This window comes from Hydra vulgaris, chromosome 01 (assembly GCF_038396675.1).
Source record: "Hydra vulgaris chromosome 01, alternate assembly HydraT2T_AEP".
Lineage (NCBI taxonomy): Eukaryota > Metazoa > Cnidaria > Hydrozoa > Anthoathecata > Hydridae > Hydra > Hydra vulgaris.
In genome coordinates, this window is record NC_088920.1 from 58,745,886 (window position 1) to 58,758,181 (window position 12,296).

The following is a 12,296-nucleotide window of genomic DNA, read 5'->3' on the forward strand; positions in this document are numbered from 1 at the left end:
GTATTGCAGCAAGTCATTATAAATAAATAAACCAATAAATAAAAATCTACTAGTGGATAACTTTAAAACATTTTTTGATCTGACATCTTTTTATTGTTGGAAAGAATAAGATTCTTGACATTTTGAACAGCATATGTTCTCGTGCATGGTTGCTTAATGCTCTTTTCATCTAGTTGAAAACAATATGTGTAGAATGAGTTTAATCTTTTAATGCAGAAACTTTCATTTGACTCAATGATATAATATCTTAAATTAAAAACTTGTGGCTGCGTTTGTCTGATGTCATACAACATATAGGACATAAGAAATTTATCGTTGAAGTAAGTCTTCAAATCTTTATAAGTAACTCTCTTTTCCAAACCTTATCAATCATTTTCATAGGTTTTCCTTTCTGTGAACAAGATTATTTGTATTTTTAGTAAAATGTTTTAAATAAAATTTAATAAATTAATAAAATATTTATAAAAAACAAGTAACATTTTTGGCAAAGAGAGTATATTTGCATTGGCAACAAAGCCCAGTGGGAAACGCATTTATATCAAAACTGAACCCTTTGTGTATATTGTCTTGAACTATATACTCACCAATGATGGCACACTACAAAGAAAAAAAAAATTTTAAACAGAAATTACAAATTAACTGATGGGAGTAAGGCAGGGGAGGGTAAATGGTAACTAGGAGAAATATGAAGACTGGGTTAGTTATATTGGAATTCATCAAAAAACAAAAGCAAGACAGGTGAGTAGGTAGACAGATACAGATCGTAAATACAAAAAAACACCAAAAGGCTAACACCAAAAAAAAAATTGCATTTTACATAAAAACCATTTGTTCAAAGAATTTAAATAAGTACATTTCCTAAAATTACATAAAATTTTACGCTAAATACATTACATGTAAATTGTTGGAAAGTGTCTTAGTAACATGAAATTTACTTACCTGAGACTCGGGTTAGTAAATAAGACGAACGAAAAATTATATTTACTACTAAGTTCAATAAACTTTTTTATTAATAGTTTTTTATTAGTTTTGTAAAAAAAACTCTCAATAAACATTCATAAATTTGAAAAAATAAAGTCGAATCCCGCGTTTTATAAAACGCGGGATTCGACTATAAACGCGGGATTCGACCTACCTAACTATATAAACTAGTAATAATTAAAAAAAGAAAGAAATTTTCCAAAAAAACAACACAAAAAAAAAGACATTTTAGTAAAATTAAACTAATAAAAATTACAAAAATTATGTTCCACGATTTTTAAACTTCGCATTTTGCCAGTTTGGTATTATAGGCTTTTGTTGACTTTTTTTTAGAATTTAATATTGACTTAGAGTATTTTTAAAATAATTGTAATCTTAAAATGAAAAATCGCAAAAAATTGCTTCTTAAAATAAAACTAATGTCCTTTTACACTGGAAAAGACTTAGCAAAAGCAAATAGCTGAAATGTAAATAGTATGATAAACTTGTAAGTCGTTATATGGACCACCTCAAGTAAAGTTGGAATTTTTCAGGAATATTGCACGGCGTTTGAAAGAGTATTTGGTGCTAAACACAAATTTAAAAAAAAATTCATTACTATGCTGGTCAAAATTGTTGAAAAACTGTGCATTTCGCAACCATGCACTTTAAAAAACAAAAGTTTTTTGAAGTGCATGGTTGTGCGAAATGCAGCATATTTTTTCCCAAATAATATGTTTAACAAAAAAGTTTTTTGAATTTGCTCATTTTAGTCAGCGAATTGATAAGTTGTATAAATCAAAGTTGATATCCGCCCAAACAGCAGATTCTGCTAGAGATCTGTTGTAACAGTAAATAAGGAAGAGTTCAGCAAATTCAATTGCCTTTAAATAACCCTTTACAAGTCTTTAATGCCTTATTTAAATGGAAACAAACATTTAAAAAAAAAAAAGCAAACTCTCATTGAACAGCTGAATTATAAAATTAGAGACAGAAGTCATTTAACGTTAAACTGAAGAGTTTATTTTAAACTGAAGAGTTTATTTAGTTTAGTTTAATTAAGTTAATTAAGCTAAGTTAATTCAGTTTAATTCAATTAAGTTAATTAACTTAATTCAGAAATTCATTTAAGTTAAATTAAGCTTTAGTCATTTTGCATCTTAAAAGAAAGTTTTTATTTTTATTGTAGTATTAAAGTTTGACTTTTTCATATATATTTTTGTACAAATCTTTTGCTGCATCACTTTAACCGGTAAATGTGGTGCAGCAAAAGATTTTAATGGTTAATCATTAAAGTGACGCAGCAGATTTTAATGGTTAACCATTAAAGTGACAAATATTTACAATAAATGATTAAGAAAAAATAATTTAAAAAAATTATTTATTTTTGTAAAGTTTTGAACATATTTTCGAAAGAAAATTTTTTTTCTTTCAAAACATTAAAAATAATAATTTTTTCTTAATCTGCACAATAGAAGTTTTTAGGCTGCTTGGTTTCTTAAAAATGTAAAACTTTTGGTGCTCGCCGTGTGCTCTTGATCTTCCTCCCTCTCTTCTTTTCCAATAACTGTCAAAAGTTTTCAGACACTCCCTTCCCCCTATTTTAATGACGTAATTAATGGACAACCACTATAGTAAATTAATAAAAAGTTTACATAAAGGATATTAAAATAGTAAATATACAAATGGCTTATATAAAGTAACATTTTTCCTTTTTCCATAATTGTAAAGGTTGCTATGGATTCTGGTCAAGGTGGAAAGATGGAAATTTTAGTAAATTAGTTTTCCTCATATAATTTAAATGTTTTTGTTTGTGATATTGTTAATTCAGAAAAACTTGATTTTTTTCCAATAATTGAATATATTAAAATAATTAAATAAATTGAATATATTAAAATGTTTAAGAAAGTTTAAAAAGCAATAAAGTAAGAAGCTTTTGGAGAAAAAATAAACAAAAAAATAAATACTGATGTTAAATTTGCTGCTATGCAATTCAAGACATCTTCAAAAATGATTTTTTAAATTTACCCTGGAGAGATTATATTGGAGTTAACCATATTGTTCCATTTCTAAAAATTACTAATACTTCCCAGTGAAAAAGCGCACATGGGATACGCGTGGATTTTTTCCACATGTAACCCATGTGGGGATTATTATTTTGTCCCATGTGGGTTTCATATGGTAAATCCCACATGGATTCCATATGGTAAATCCCATATGGGATACGCGTGGGTTTTTACCACATGTAACCCATATGGGGATTATTATTTTGTCCCATGTGGGTTTCATATGGTAAATCCCACATGGGTTTTATGTGGTAAATCCTAAATGGGATATAGGTGGAAAATACGACATGTTATAGATCTTAAATGCCACATATTTTAATCCAAATGGTATAAAAGTAGTCAATACTAGACAAATGAAAGTCCGAATGCTTCTATGATAATTTTAAAAATTCTTTTAATTTAAAAATTACTTAAATAGTAATTTAAAATTAATCATCGAAGCTTTCAGAGAGGCTTAACTTAATCTGGTATTTGCTACTTTATCCCATTCGGTATTCAAAACGTGTAGCATTTTTGATCTTTTACATGTGATGTTTTCCACCTATAACCTATGTGGGATTTACCTTAAACTATTATGACGAAATTTTATAAAATTAAAAAACGTGTTGCAAAATGAATTTATTTAAAAATAAATGCTATTAATCAATACATCCAAAACGAATATTAAAAATATTTTTTCTTTTGCGATTTACACGCCGTTTTTTGTCAATTGAATTAATTAAATCGCTTCGGCTTATATATATCGGTTTTTAGTATCTTCTAACTTTCTTCAAACATTTTCTAAAAAAAAAATAAATAAAAATACAAATAAAAAAAAATAAATAAATATACAAATATATATAAATATAAATATAAATATAAATATAAATATATATATATATATATATATATATATATATAGAGAGAGAGAGAGAGAGAGAGAGAGAGAGAGAGAGAGAGAGAGAGAGAGAGAGAGAGAGAGAGAGAGAGAGAGAGAGAGAGAGAGAGAGAGAGAGAGAGAGAGAGAGAGAGAGAGAGAGAGAGAGAGAGAGAGTGAGAGAGAGAGAGAGAGAGAGAGAGAGAGAGAGAGAGAGAGAGAGAGAGAGAGAGAGAGAGAGAGAGAGAGAGAGAGAGAGAGAGAGAGAGAGAGAGAGAGAGAGAGAGAGAGAGAGAGAGCAATTTTAATAAGGAACCTTATTAGTCGAGCAATTTTAATTATTAGCCAGTTTGCGTAATGATCTTGAACCCATGAGGAGAATCCTGAAAAAAAGTGATCAATAAGGAAAAGTAGTTAAACAAAAAAACGAAAACAAAAATGTAAAAACCTACTTTTTCAATGATGTAGACTTCTATAATAACAGGCCTTGACATCGCGCAAAATGCCGTAAAAACTGAAGGCCGATTAAACTTTCACTTTTACTTATATTGATATATTTTTATATTAGGTAGGGTGTAATGGCAGCCTATGTTTTCTAATAATAATCTCTAGTAAAAACGGAAATATAAAAAGAAAACCAAAAAATTGTTAAAAGATAATCATATTTTTCGTATTTCAAATTTCATTAAGAATATTTATGTAATATTAAATAGTATCAATAACAAGCAGAACCATAACAAAGTATATATCTATATATTAGAAAGATAACTGTATTTTTAATTTTTTTTGCTAAAAATGGTAACAATAAAAATCACCAACAATAAAAAACACCAATAAAAGTTGATTCAAGCAAAAAAAAAGTTTTATCAATATATCTCAACAGGGTTAAAGTCCTTATACTTGGCAACTTGTAGTCAATACACATACAATCATATAAACTTCGTCGCATAGCAAAATACTCACATATGCTCTACATATAATATCTGAAGTATATAAAACTTCACCAACATTAACTTTTCTCATAGCATTAAGGTGTTCGAATAGAATATTTGATTGAAGCGAACTTTCTTTATTTTTTAAAAATCTAACTGCTTCAAATAAAGCTGATTTTGTTTTTATTAACTTTAATTTGTTTACAGCTAAATATGAAATATTACAAATTGTGCCATTATGGTTAGCTACAAATGAATAATCATTGAAAATTACTAAAATAAATAATGAAACACCAAGTTTGTACATTTTTGATTGTATGTGTAAACTTTTTTTATTAAGCTGGAAAACAATAACATCGTTATTATCACTTAACAAAGATTGAATATCGTCAAATATAATTTCATCCTTTTTTAGAAAATCATTTAACTCATCTGGTAAAATGCTTCGAAAACCGCTTGAAGTTACATTTTTTCTAACTTTACTTGCTGGTGTGGCTAAACAACTAGGCGGAATATTTTAAAAATAGATGGTGGGTTTAAAGGTCGTTGCTTCCCATATTTGCTTTCAAAAGGTGCTTCATTTGGCCAATGCAGTTGACATAATGCTGTAACAATAAAACCAGTTCTTGGGATAGCTTCACTACATCTTTTTCTCTCCTCTAGATTCTTCGGGAATTTATAAACTAATATTTTTGTCGTAGTTGAGTATTGATATTTTTGTTGTAGTTGTAATTGATATTGTAGTTGTATAAATTGATATTTTTGTTGTAGTTGAGATAGTTCGACTTGCAAAGAGATACACAGCATTTTAAAGGCATTTTTAAGGCATTTTAATTATTAAAAAAACTTATCGTTAGTTTGACAATATTATTACCTTACAAAGTTAACGCCTTGAACCTTACATCAACATCAAGACAATAACAACGTTATTGTCTTGATGTTGGGCTATCTAATTTATAAACCAATCACATTTTAAAGATTTATTAAAAAAGCGCGAACACAAACTTTCATCTAATGTTAAAAGATGAAAATGTTAACACAGTATTAGGAATTGGCCTTCAGTTTAACAACTTTGTTGCACGATGTCAAGGCCTGTTATTATAGAAGGCCGCGGTCACACATAATATAATATTCTGAAACTAATAAACAAACATCTAAATTTCTATAAGTAAATTTATTCTTTGATCATTGCCTTCATATCCTATCTTATTTTCATATCATAATCTATTATGGAATTATTTATATAACATATCACAACAATATTATTAAATTTGTGATGTTCAAATATCATATGAACATTCTCTAACATGTTCATATGATATTTGAATATAGTTCTTGAGTATATTATCTGCAAACAATTGACTGATGCAAGTTCTAATGTTGTCAAAAATCAAGCATGCATGCATGGGACACTGCAGTGTCCCACAAAGAAATGCAGGTTTGAAAGTCAAATTTTCTTTATTAAAAAAAAAATCAGGGAGGAGATAAGGAGGTTTCTGTAACTTTTTTTAGGCTCCAAAACTTTTAACTTTATATATAATAAGGTTCATAAAACTTAAGGGACTAACGAAGTACATTGAGGAACAAAAACAGGATATTTACTGAAACTTTTAAATTTTTAATCTGGAGTACCACAGTGTAATTGGGAATAAAGTCTTTGGGTCCAGTATTCAAAGTAATATGATCTAAAGTAATATATAAATTAAATAAAATGCTTTAAAATGCATGCAGTTATACATATAACTCCTGATAGTTAACTATATGTATAACTAGTTATACATAAAATTTATTATATAAACTTATTTTTTAAGGTTATGCTTGAACAAATTAGAACCAATTAATTCAAATTCAAGATTTAGTTCAAGTTCAAGTTATTTGTTCATTGTTTTTTCACTATTTTATATTTATTTGTTCAAATATTTTAACTAGTACTAATTCTTACTACAGTAAGAATATTTATCATTGTTGAACGTGATTTTATTAGTAACTTAATTTTACTATCAACATATTTTGACAACACCCTTTGCATTTTAAATGATGACAGCTTTACTTTTCTATTGATGTTAAATTTATTGATTTTTCAATAACTCAGATTGAATTTTAACTGAATTATTGTAAGCTTTGTAAGGGTTTGTTGTATCTCAAATGGTGTTGTAAATAAAGTAAAAATAATATATATATATATATATATATATATATATATATATATATATATATATATATATATATATATATATATATATATATATATATATAGTATTTAGGCTATGGGATCATCCATAAATGATGCCAGTAGATAGAGGGGCAGTGTGAGTTTAACAATAATTGACAATGGGGAGGAGATGTTGAGACCAAAATAATGTCAATTAAAAAATTGAATTAAAAAAAAAAGTAAAATATTTTATTTTAAAAAAAAGTAAAACAATTTATGCTAGCTATAGAGAGTGTTTTAGAGGTATTTACACCAACAATGTGGTCTAAAAACTTCTTGCTTTTGTTGCTTAAAACTGTAGAGGATCATAGGAAAAACAATTTAAATTCAGAAATTAGCTTGCTTATCTGAAAGAACAATTTACGCATTTTTTTTACTTTTCATACTGTTGAGAATAAATGTATAACTGAACCAGAAAAAAATTGATGGTATATGCATTTTTTATATTATATTAAAAATTCAGATATACCATCATAATACGATAACAAAAACTGACATCATTTTCAATGGGAAATGGCAAAAAATTGACTGAGTTTGATAAAGGGTGAAGTTGTTCAACAAACCGGGTCATCATCTGACATCATTATGCATAGATGACCCTACAATTTAAGTAAAATAAGTAATCAATTTGCCATATTTCTCTTTAGAAAGTGTAAGAAAAAAGCATTGTTATGCTGAGAACCTACCTATTGAGCAAGCTTTGACCACCTATTTTACAAATTTGAGAGACAGAAGTGGAAGTGCGAATCACAAAAGAACTAATAACAATGCTCTAAATTGATTTTAACTTTGTAGACTAGCATTAATATAGTATTTAGTAATAATACATGATTTTTATAATTTGTATTTATTTCCATTAATTATCAGTTGTCAGTCTCCATTTTATAAAATGAATTAAAAAACTATTTATTTATAGTATAATAATAATACATAAATACTAGTTTCCTAATGCTATTATCATCATAATGTTAATGGTATTCGTTTTAAAGTGAAATTTTGTATCAATTTTATTGTTTTAATGTTATATTTATATATATATATATATATATATATATATATATATATATATATATATATATATATATATATATATATATATATATACATATATATATATATATATATATATATATATACAAAGCTTTCAATAATTCAGTTAAGATTCGATCTGAGTTATTGAAACGTAATAAATTTAACATCAATAACAACATAAAATCACGTTCAACAATGATAAACATTCTTACTGTAGTAAAATATAGTACTAACTGATAAATTTGAACAAATAAATATAAAATTAACAAAAACAATGAATAAATAAAAACATTAACTTGAACTTTAACTAAATCTTGAATTTGAATTAATTGGTACTAATTTATTCAAGCATAACCTTAAAAAATAAGTTTTTATAACAAATTATATGTATAAATAGTTATACATATAATTAACTATCAGGAGTTATATGTATAACTATATGCATTTTAAAGCATATTATTTTATTTAAACATTACTTAGATCATATTACTTTGAAAACTGGATCCAGAAGCTTTATTATCAATAACACTGTGGTACTCCAGATTAAAAATTGAAAAGTTTCTGTAAACATCCTGTTTTTGTTTCTCAATGTAGTTCGTAAGTCTCTTAAGTCTTAAGGACCTTATTATATCTAAAGTTAAAAGTTTTGGAGCATAAAAAAAGTTACAGAAACCCATCCTATTTTTTTCTTTTTTAATAGAGAAAATTAGGAATTCTTTGACTTTCAAACCTGCATTTCTTTGTGGGACACTGCAGTGTCCCATGCATGCAAGATTGGTTTTTGACAACATTTCAACTTGCATCAGTTAATTGTTTGCAAATAATTTACTCAAGATCTATATTCAAATAACTATAATATTATCCTAATAATACGTCTATTTGCACAAATCTTAATCTTATTTCTATAAGGAAAGATAAAAATTATTCGCGGTACTTACATACTTGCTTGCCATTCTCTTTATTAATATAAAATAATTTCTCACAAAATAAACGTAACGCAATGCAATGTCGATTTAAAAAATTTTTTTTTAGTTTTTTTTTAGTTTCCAGCTTTTAAATTAATTCCCATGCAAATCCCACGTGGGATTTCCCATGTGTGTAAATACCATATGGTTCCCACATGTAACCCATGTGGGATTACCCACATGGGTTTAAGGTGACAAATTTCCATACGGATACCACATGGGAAAATCCGTCCCACATAAATCCCATAAATCCCACACGGAACCCACGCGGAACCCATGTGGGACGCGGTTTTATTTTTCACTGGGTTATGATAAGCTTGGAGTTTACTCACAACAAGCAAGTGAATTTGTTCATAATGAGTTCACTCTCGAGTTCTTAATACAAGAAGAAGGCGGGGGAGGGGATGCAGAAGAGATGTTTATCAATTTTTGGAAAATTTTCCTATCCACCCTAGACATATTAAGACCCTCCCCCCCCCCGCCCCAATCATGTTTATTAATTTTTACCTTTTATCAAAAAAGTTATTTACATCTCAAAATTAAAAAAACTTTAAAAAATCAACATTAGAAAATAATCATTTCAGTCACCGATAAAAAAAAAATTTCCAGTGTAAAAAAGCTTGAAAAATCATCGACCTAGTATATTTGTCGAAAATGAGCTTTTGATTTATTTCTCACCAAGGTATAAAACTTATATGAACATATTAGACCCTATAAAAGTTATGATAAAATAGCTGTTATAAATAGCGCTTTTTTTATTTTATTTTTTATTTTTTGTTCTTTCTTTAAATGTTTTACAATATTAGTTGTTTTACAATTATAATTATTTCTATAATATAATAGAATGATTACAAGATTAATTAAGTTTGTAAGAGAAAGAACGCGGAATCTCGTAGCCTTATGTTCTTGTCGTCAAGAACCGCTTTGATTTTTAACTACGTCTTACATTTATTGTGCTAAATATGTATATTCTCGTCGAAAGTAAAAATAAATAAACGTAAAAGATATATAACATTCATATATGTAAATACTAAGAATTGAGTTTTAAAAATTTTACTTAAAAATTAAAAATATAAGAGTTATGTTATCGATAGATAAAGTTATCTGTTTAAGTTTTCTTTTCATGTGTTGTAATTCCACTCTTGAGTAAAATCAAAATGTTTCAAATCTATTTTGTTCCATAAAAAAGCTCCTCAACAAGAGATACAAGATCTACCAAAATTTGTATGCAAAAGAGTTAGTTTGATAAAGTTTTCATTCCGAAGATTTAGAAGAAGTATTGTTTGTTTTTTATAAATTAAAAAAAGGATAAGAGGAAGTGTTAGTTTTACATTTACACATAAAGCAAAGAACATTATAGACATTAAGTTGATATACATTAAGAATATTCATTTTAAGTAAAAGAGGCATGGAATGAATAAAACGATCTTTAAAATTTATAAGACGTGTAATATGCTTCTGTTGACGATAAAGAAGTTCTAGTATACTTTTTTACACCACCCCATTCAGTATTGGCATAATTAATATTGCAATGAATACATGAGTAATATAATTAAATTAAAGTATATTTACTTAAAAAAGTTTTTGATTTGTATAGCATTCCTATACTTCTAGCAATTTTATTATTTAGATTATTAACATGATTTTTCCACGTGAGGTTTTCATCAATGTAAACACCCAAAAAATTATATTTACTTAAAAAAGTAACTTTAGCTTTCTTTATTTCAGTATTATCAATATACAAGGAAGGTATATTCGAAGTAGAAAGTAAAAGAGAATCCATTTAGTTTTTTTAATGTTTATTGATAGTTTGTTTGACTTAAACCAGTTAGAAGTTTTAATGATTTCACTATTTATTTTGTTGAATAATGTTGATAAGTTATTGTCAGTTAAAAAAAGATTTGTGCATCGGCAAACACAATTAATGTTAAATTTGATGCTTTATAGAGATCATTAACATAAATTAAAAATAGCAAAGGTCCTAGTATGAATCCTTGTGGAACTCCGCATGATATATTAAACAAATTTGATGATGCAGATGAATCTATTTTAACAAATTGTTTCCAATTTTTTAAATAGTTTTTTAATAATAATAATACATTCCCTCTGATTCCATCGAGTTGTAATTTTTTAAAAAGAACTTCGAGATCAATAGCATCAAAAGCTTTTGATAAATCTATGAAGGTGTCTAGAGTATACTGTGATTTTTCAAATGAACTTGCAATACTTGTAGTAAGTTGAAGTATTGCATATTTAGAAGAATTATTTTTTTGAATCCATACTGATTGTTGTATAATATTGTATTTATAGTTAGATAGTTATATATTCTATTATACAAAATTCTTTCCAAAATTTTTGAAAAAATAAAGAGAACTGAAATTGGCGATAGTTATTGAATTTAGTTAGTTCACATCCTTTAAAGATTGGAGTAACTCTAGTTATTTTGAGAGCATCTGGAAATATTGCTTGTTTAATTGAGTAACTAAAAATTTTAAAAAGAATATTTTAATGATGTCATAAGAACCAATAACAATATTTCCATTGATATCATCTGGTCCAACCGCTTTATTAAGTTTAATCATTTTGTAGGCCAATTCAAATTCTTTAAATGTTGTTTCAAAAATATTTAGAAAAGAGTTTAATGAAGAGGGAGTGTCACTTGCTAAATTAGTGACAATAAGGATATTTTTAGTTAAGTTGGGTCCAACTGATACGAAATAATTATTTATATTTGCTTGCTATTCTAATAGGATCATTTAAGAGATCGCTATTTATTTCAATAACTTTGGGCGAGAGCACATTTTTATTTTATGATTACTGATGGTTTTATTTATATATTTCCAAGCTTTTTTAGAATCATTTTTGTATTTTTCAAATAAATTGGTGTAGTACTTTTTTAAAGGTTTTTTCTTTGTTTTTCAAATTGTTTTGCATAAGTTTTATAGAGTGTTTTATTTTCAATTGTTTTTAATTTTAGGTATTTGATATACAGTTTTTGTTTTTTCGAGGATTTTCTTAAATCTTTTGTAATCCATAGTGATTTTATAGTTTTATTTGTTTTACAAATCTCACATTTTTGAAAATTTACATCGTAAATTTCATAAAATATTTAAAAAAATGAGTTGTACATTTTCTTTGGTTCAGAAGTACTAATAAGGCTCCAATTTATCAAAGATAGTTGCTCTTTAAATAAGAGAAAGTTTTTATCGTTAATGAGTCGTTTAAAAAAATATTGGTTTGGATTTATAAATTGAAATTTTTTATAAAAAATAC

At 26.5% G+C, this 12,296-nt stretch overlaps 1 long non-coding RNA gene across 2 annotated transcripts; it reads right to left on the reverse strand.

Moving 5' to 3' along the window:
• Positions 1 to 3,634: 3,634 nt before the first annotated feature.
• LOC136075477 (uncharacterized) lies at positions 3,635 to 9,321 on the reverse strand. Of its 2 annotated transcripts, XR_010635973.1 has the most exons (3): positions 8,997 to 9,321; positions 4,199 to 4,265; positions 3,635 to 3,806 (listed from the first exon to the last, which is right to left on the reverse strand). It is a non-coding gene; the product is annotated as an uncharacterized LOC136075477 (long non-coding RNA). The 2 variants fall into 2 exon arrangements; XR_010635972.1 differs by lacking the exon at positions 8,997 to 9,321 and having other exon boundaries at positions 4,199 to 6,260.
• Positions 9,322 to 12,296: the final 2,975 nt, after the last annotated feature.